Source organism: Pinus tabuliformis, chromosome 7 (genome assembly GCF_031772625.1).
Source record: "Pinus tabuliformis cultivar Carrire ecotype Pingquan chromosome 7, CPIR1, whole genome shotgun sequence".
Classification (NCBI taxonomy): domain Eukaryota; kingdom Viridiplantae; phylum Streptophyta; class Pinopsida; order Pinales; family Pinaceae; genus Pinus; species Pinus tabuliformis.
In genome coordinates this window covers 1276391035-1276399601 of record NC_142293.1, presented here as the reverse complement: position 1 = coordinate 1276399601, position 8567 = coordinate 1276391035, and the positions used below count along the sequence as shown (strand labels likewise).

Below are 8567 nucleotides of genomic sequence, written 5' to 3'. Positions count from 1 at the left end.
AATCTAATTCCTGATTTTATCTTGCAATTTGTTAATCACTAGTTCCCAGATGCTCTTATGTAAAGGTTTGGCCGTTAGAAGAACTCCCAGATAATTTGAAGAGATTATCTCTCTTTGAAAGCCCAAAATTCTGGAAATGTTTCTCTAAATAGCAATGTGAGTGTTAAAGAAAAAAATCTTAGATTTGGAGAGATTAACTTCCGTACCTGAATCCATGGCAAAGTCTCTCAGGATTTGCTTATAAGCTAGAGCTTCTTTGACCATGGGGATACCCTGGAGCATGGTATCATCAACAAATTGTTGATATGTTAAGGCCTGACCCTCTTCAAAAAGTTGGATACCTTTGACTTTCCCAACTACTTTAGCATGCTTGATAGCTCGACCCAGCCCTTCCATCATAAGTATGAAGAGAAAGGGAGAGAGTGGATCTCCCTGCCTGAGTCCTCCTGAAGGAATAAAAGTCTCCGAGGGAGATCCATTAACTAGAATTGAAAAACTTGGAGAAGTTACTAGGGACATTCCCCATCTGATCTACTTATGATCCAACCCAAAAGTAATGAGAACTTTTCTGATATAGATCCAGTTCATCTTATCATAAGCTTTGGCTATATCCAATTGCATGGTCATTCCAGCTTTCCTATTGATTTTTAGTGAGTGCACCACCTCATGGGCTTGAATGATGTTGTCAAGGATTTTCCTACCTTCCACATAACTAGATTATTCAACTGACGCCAGGGTAGGAAGAAGAGGTTTGAGTTTATTGGCCACAACTTTGGAAATTATCTTGTAGACCACATTGCACAAAGCAATGGGTCTATACCTATCACGAGTTTGAGCCAAATCATGTTTAGGGATTAGGGAGATAAATGTTGTATTAAGCGCCTTCAATATGGTCTTTTCCCTCTTGGAATCTTCCACAACGTTCAAAATGACATGTTTAACTATATTCCAGCAAGCTTTAAAGAAATGTATATTGAACCCATAAGGGCCTGGTGCCTTACCATTTTTGCATTTCTTTTAGGACCTCACTCACCTCCTCTTCTGACACTAGTCTGTTAAGGTTGAAATTGTCCTCTCTCGAAACTAGCTTAGGTATGTGTCTTGATATATCCCTGATGGATTGTTCTCTATCTGAACACATTTCCTGTGAAATACCACGAAAGTGTTGAACTAGCACTGCTTCTATTTCTTCATGAGAATTGAGAAGGTTACCTTCCTCGTACTTGATCGAAGAAATCCTGTTGTGAGCTCTGTTCTCCATTGTGGATCTGTGGAAAAATCTAGTGTTACGTTCTCCTTCTTTTAGCCATTGTGCCCTGGATTTTTGCCTCCAAAAAATCTCCTCTTGTTTGCATAAGTTCTCCCATTCTTAATGATATTTGGTTGCCTGATCACTTCTATCTTTATCAAAATCCTCCATGATAAGGGTTTGGTTGAGTTCCTGCATTTTTCCCTCAACAAATTTTTTTGCTTCAAAAAGATTTCCATATTCCTTCTTGTTCCATTCCTTGAGCCTGAGTTTGATATGTTTGAGTCTTTTTTGAAGAAGGAACATTCTTGTGCCTTGAATATTGAAATCTTCTGCCCACCAGATGGCTATGTTGTTGCTGAAATCTGGGTGGGAGAGCCAGATGTTTTCAAATCTGAAAGGTCTATTCCTGGGGGTACCAATGCCCTAAATTTCCATTTGTACTGGCCAATGATTAGATCCTCCAAAGGGGAGAACTCTTGCAACTATGTCCTTTTTCTTGAGCATAAGATCCTCTGAGGTTATGAATCTGTCTAATTTGGAGGCCACCTGAGATTCTCCTCCTCTTTTATTGTTCCAAGTAAAGGTCCCATTATTCATTACAATATCCACTAGCTTCATATTGTCTATGAAGGTTTGGAAAGCACAAGAGTCTTTATTTAGAATTCTGGTACCCCCTTTTCTCTCCAACATCGATTTGATCATATTGGAATCACCTTCCCAAATCCAAGGGTTTCTTGCATGTCTTCCCCTGAGATCCTGCAGGGAATCTAGAAGCTTGAGTTTACCATCCATTCTTTGGGGGCCATACACATTCGTGACCAGGTAAATTTCCTTATCTCCCACTGGTTGAATGGCCACTGAAAGATAATCCCTAGATGCCTCTACATCTATAATGTCAATTTTTTAGGGGTTCCAAAGCATGAGAATGCCTCCTGTTGTATTCTCTGCTTTGACTTCCAAAAACTCAAATCTATTGAGCCATTTGCTATGAATCTCTTTTATTTTTTGAATGGAACATTTAGTTTCCTGGATGAAGATCACATTTGGAGCTGCTTGTTTCATCCTATTACTAAGTAATCTTTGTTTTCTTTTACTGCCTAGACCCCTAATATTCCAAGAAGTGAACTTCATTATTAAAGATTTGTAAAGGAGTAACTAGATAGGTCTTTCATCTTACCTGAGTCTATCATTAGCTTTCCACATTCCATCAAAAGCTCGTTCTGCTTTTTCCTGCCTCTTTTCTTTCCTGGGTTTCTAGGTGCTAATCCTGGTGTGGTTTTCATAGCTTTCACACCTTCGCTGCCCTGTCTTTCATTTTTCCCTTGCTTTTCCAGCCCTATGGTCTGAGTTTTCCATATGAACAGCTATTGCACTCTGTTGAACTCCTCTGGAGGTAACGAATCCACTCCCTCCCTGGTTCCTTGCTTCAAGAATCCTTCTAGATCTAGATTCTCATTCTCAAGAATCTCCTGAAGTTCGTGGTCTTCCATTTCCATCTCACTCTGGGTCATTTCCTGATCCATCTCTAATTCTATGTCACTCATCATTTCTTCTATTTGTTTATTGATGTTTTGTGTTTTCTCATCATTATCTCCGTTCTCTTCCTCCACTGGACTGCTTCCCTTGGCCTGATATGCTTTTGTTATCACCTCTTCCTCTTCTAGTGCTTGAAACTTGTTTTGATTGGCCAGTTACTTTTCTGTTTGAAGTGGCTTCGATCCCCTTTTGCTCCCTTTTCCTTTCTGGACCACTTTATGAAAGCTTTCAGTATCTTTCATGGTGTTAGTTTCACTCTTGTTTTCTATTTTACTGAGAGGGAAATCTCTGAATAGGTGCCCATGCTCATGGCATTTGCGACATCTGAATGGAATGTGTTCATAATCCACTGTTTGCACCCATTCTTCATCAAACACTTCCCAGAATACTTCATCCAGCAGAGCACCAGAAAGATCCATCTCCACACATATTCTTGCAAAGGATGTGCATTTTCCCCTTCTGGTGGCCTCAGAAGCTTTGAAAAAATTCCCTAACTTATTTCTTATGGTAGATAAGGATTCCAGTTGCCAATAATTCAAAGGTAGAGAGTAGTGTCTAACACAAACCAGGACTGATGTAAAAGTTTCTTGTTATGGGACAAAATTCATAACCCATAGTCGCATATACAGGCCTGTAGCTGCATAAAAGTAGGGTCCTCCTTCAAACACCCTGTCCTTATCTTCAATATTTGCAAAGACTACAGTAAAGAATCCCTTTGATATGAGATGTAGTTCTATGTTTTGTTTTCGTTTCCAGTGGTATTTAATCCATGTTTGTAAAGCTTTTTCGGTGGTCCATAAGCCCATGAATTTACAAATGATTGTATATGTCTGCATGTGGTCCCTATGCTCCTGCAAAGTAGGATCATTCAAAACTACTCTGGGCGTGATTGTAGTTTTGGGCTTGCATGGTCCCTTTTGTGCTTTGTCTTTTGTTCCATGTTTCTTGTTTGCTTCCTCGCTTTCTTTAGTGTTGTTATTCTCCCTAGATTTAGATCCCTCGTGCTCCTCTTCCCTATTTCTTTGGGTTCCATCTAAAGGACCTCTATCATCTTCTATTGGCTTTTTACCTCTGCTGGCCACTACCTACTTGTAGGAGGGAGTGGAGCTCCCTCCTTTACGACCTTCCATGGAGAACAAACTCTGATAGTCTGTAACCCTAGCTCAAAAATCACCCACCCTTCACGCTCCAAAAATATACACACCATTACCTTAAACCGATGACATCATCATTATCATCATCACTATCATCATTATTATCATCATTGCAATCATTGTTATCACTATCATTAATAACATCAACAACAATAACAACATTATTATATTAATATATTTTTAAAAATATTAAATATTTTGCCATCATATAACATACTAATAGAATATTAAATATTAATACAAACCTTTTATCTCATCACATTTTCATTAATATTATCATTATCGTTAATATTTTTTATTAAGAAGTTATCATCATTATTCTTATTTATCTCATAACATTTTCATTAATATTATCATCATCATTAATATTTTTTATTAAAATGGTGTCATCATTAAATATTAATACAAACCTTTTATTTCATCACATTTTCATTAATATTATCATTATCATTAAAAAATTTATTAAGATGTTATCATCATTATTCTTATTTATTTAGTGACATTTTCATTAATATTATCATCATCATTAATATTTTTTATTAAAATGTGGTCCTTATTGTCTTTTTCTTCATCATCGTCATCCTAATTTAAAAAATATTTATATTTATCATAAGAAACACATCAGATATTAAAAACATATTAGATTACATATTACAAAATACTACATTAAAATAATACTACGTTTTTCCAAACAATTAAATTAAATTATAATAATTAATATATTTATGAATAGTTTTAACCAAAAAAATTATTGAAAATGATGTAATATTATTAAAAAAAATATTGAACATTTTATCCGGCCAAAATACTTTAAAGGGATAATAAACTTCTTTGCCCCTCTCCCTAGGTTTGCCGGCAACGTTACGAGTAGTTCATGAAGGGGCTGCCACAGTGGCTATTCTTTGTATATTCTCGTGTTTCTTTTTCATTTGGTTATTGCACAAGGAAAGGATTAGTGGCACTTTGCCACCAGGCCCTCCTGCATGGCCCATCATAGGAAACCTCCACCAAATGAGACTCCCCGCTCATCGCTTTTTGAAAGGCCTTGCTGACAAATATGGTCCCATTTTGTTTCTCCGCTTGGGCTCCATCCCTGCAGTCGTAGTTTCTTCTTCTGAGATAGCCAAACAGTTTCTCAAAACTCATGATTTGATCTTTGCCAGCCAACCTCTAACAGCCGCTGGGAGATTAATGTTCTTCAACTCTAAAGATGTGGCATTCTCTCCGTATCGACATCACTGGAAGAAAATGAGAAGAATATGCGTAACACAACTCTTGACTGCCGAAAGAATCGAGTCCTTCAGGCACGTGCGAGAGGAAGAGGTATCTGCCATGATCCATTCAATCTGGGAGGAGAGTGAGAGCGGAACAATGAGCGTGAGTGTGAGCAAGGCCATCACTACTGTCAACTCCAATATAATCTGGCAGATACTAGCTGGGAGGAAATTTAGTGACGATGATTTGGGTGGCGATTTCAAAATGTTTAAGTATCTGCTGGTAGAGATGACAGCTACGATGGGAGAGTTCAACATTGCAGACTTCATTCCGTATTTGGATTGCCTTGATTTGCAAGGTATCAATCGACGCCTCAAGAAACTCCATTTAACATTCGACGGATTCGCCGAGAAAATGATAGATGGGCACGTTAATCATTTCTTGGCCTCCCCCTCCAATAGCCAGAAAGACGCAGACGCAGACGCAGAGCCTAATGGTCAAGACTTCGTCGATGTGCTGCTCCGCATGGCGGGGACCGTCGGCAATATTACACGGGAAACCATGAAGGCCTTTGTGCTCGTATATATCTTGGAATTCTGCCCTTTTTATATTATTTATCATCCTCTTTCTTGAATTTCAGTCGATCATCATTTTCATGGATTAATTGGATTTTTATTCGCATGTGTATGTGTGCAGGACATGTTCACGGCTGGGCAGGAACCTATGTCATCTACGGGCAATGAGTGAGCTGCTCAGACATCCCCATGCAATGAAGAGATTGCAGGAAGAAATCGAATCAGTGGCTGGCCAATATGGTAAAGTAAAGGAGTCCGATTTGGCAAGCATGAAATTCCTCCACTGTATAGTGAAAGAGACCCTCCGATTATACCCGCCGGCGCCTCTAGTTGTTCCTCACGAATCTGTAGAGGCTATGACGGTTGGAGGATACTACATACCCAAGAAAACGACGCTAATGGTAAATTTGTGGGGTATAGGGAGGGATCCCAATGTGTGGGGGGCAGATGCTTCTGAATTCAAGCCGAAGAGATTTATGGAAGACGAACATATAAATTTAAAAAATCAATCAGACTTCAGCATCTTACCATTTGGGCCATGAAGGAGAGGATGCACAGGTGCTTCCCTCATTATTCCTACTATTTAAATAACTTGCATTGGCTCAGTTGGTGAGGAACACTTTCCACTGTTCCTCACGAATCCGTTGAGGCTGTGACGGTTCGAGGATACTACATACCCAAGAAAACGACGCTAATGGTAAATTTGTGGGGTATAGGGAGGGATCCCAATGTGTGGGGCAAATATGATTCCGAATTCAAGCCGGAGCGATTCATTGAAAGCTAAAACTTCAGTTTAACAGATCAATCAGAGATCAGCATGATACCGTTTGGGGTGGGCAGGAGAGGATGTGTAAGGACTTGCGGTCTATGTGATGGGCGCACATCCTGTGTAAAGATAGGCTAGCTGCGGCCAAACGACGAGCGCAATGTGAAATGCGCATGGAGGAAGGTTCACTGGGCGAGTTTATATGATGGGGACGAGTTGTGTGAGTCACCCACAAGTCGACAGAATGTTGGTAAAGTGTTGGGCGAGATGAGGGGGTGGTCCCGTGTGATGGGTGGGCCGACCTATCTCATGGGCAAGCTAAACACATAGTTCAGAGGTCGGTTGCACGATGGAACGAAGGTTGGCCAGGCGAGCTGACCTTGCCACCGCCCATATATATAGGTGGAGGCTGGACGAGTTGAGCCCAATCATCAAACAATTGAACAAGTCATTCGATGGACGAGCTCGAGCATCTTTGGAAGGTGCAAGGTGCAGGTTCAGTGTGGAGGAGCAGGCGTAAAGGCGCAGGTCGAACCGCAGGTTGATGTGCCTACCCGCCGGGTAGACTCGCACGAGCTACACGAGTCAGCATACACGGGTTCGGTAGGCAGGGTGCACGAAAAGCGCGCCTGCCGAGTGAATGCGATGGTATCATGGGTGGAGATCCGCACGAAGGTGCGCTCATCTGCAGTTGCTGATACAGGTGGAGGGTTGCACGAAGGCGCCTGCCCGTTGGTTGAAGGCACCGGTGGAGGGTTACACGAGGCGCCCGCTTGTCAGTTGAACGTGCGGGTGGAGGGCTGCACGAAGGTGCCCGCCCGTCAGTTGGTGAACTCGAGTGGAGGGTGCATGAAGGAGCCCACCCGTCAGTGAACTTGGGTGGAGGGCTTCACGAAGGCCCCCGCCTGACGATGAAACGAACTCAGGTGGGGTGAAACGAAGGTGCCCGCCCGTGGTTGAATGGTTCGTGTGAAGATGCATGGGGGTGCTACTTGACGGTTGGAAAAGTGGAAGTTAGGCTAAGTGTGGATTGTAAGAGTGACCACAATGCAAGGTGTGCACGAAGTGGGTAGCTCGTGGGCAAGACACGAAGTCTAAAATTTCTCTAAGTATAAAACTTGGGGTTGCCAAGGTATACTTGTATTTTTATGAAATATTGAAAATATATTGAAATCGGGCAGACTCTTACTCAGGCAGTTTCCCCTCCCTTTATATTGTTGCAATTGTATTATTTATGTTTAATTGTTGTGGACAATGAATGTGTACGGGTGTTCATTAGTATAAAGGATAAGAATAATACTTGGTGAAGAAAAATAAACTAAGATTCGAATGTTAAGGCATATTCCATGAACATAAGTAATTGTGAAAGGAAAGTGTTCAGTGGTGCTGCACCTCGCTATAAGCGGTTGAAAGACTACCGTAGGTGTAGGGGCGTGACAGTTGGTATCAGAGCAGGGTTGTTTGTGTTGAAGTGTTGAAGCTGCTAATTAGAGCAGGGTTGCTCGTGACGAAGTGACAATGGAAACATGTACTTGCAAGTGAAGGAAGTTGGTTTCACATATAAGTGAGACAAAAACTGGTTCAACTTTGCAGGGAACTTGGTGAAGCTGGTGGATGGTCTATACTAGATCACAAAGAAGGAATCGGGTGGCAGAAATGGTAGGTGAAACTCATGTTGTATCGAGTGAATCTAGCCACAATGTGACCGAGGCTTTCATAGAAAGGATATTGGAAAGAATGGAGGAATTGGAGTCTTACTGGACTGCGAAGATGGTTGTGGTCATGAAAGATCTAGAGGCTAATGCGAAGATGAGGGAAGAACTCAATGAACTCCAGACTCAGCATGAGTACACTGATCTTAAGTGTACACAACTTGAAAATGAAGTCAAGGAGATTGGAGAAGCAAGGGATTGAGGTTTGGCAGAAATCTTGAACTTGCAGAAATCTCTTGATGAAGCAAATGATGAGATCATGGTGTTGAAGAAGGCCGTGAGACATAACTCAAGTGGAGGAGTGTCTCATGTGAAGATCAAAGAACCAGAATCTTATGATGGTACAAGAAGTGCAAA

At 41.1% G+C, this 8567-nt stretch overlaps 1 pseudogene; it reads left to right on the top strand.

The window, feature by feature from the left end:
- Nucleotides 1-4953: 4953 nt before the first annotated feature.
- LOC149252128 (cytochrome P450 750A1 pseudogene) lies at nucleotides 4954-5904 on the top strand (annotated as a pseudogene).
- The last annotated feature ends 2663 nt before the right edge of the window (nucleotides 5905-8567 follow it).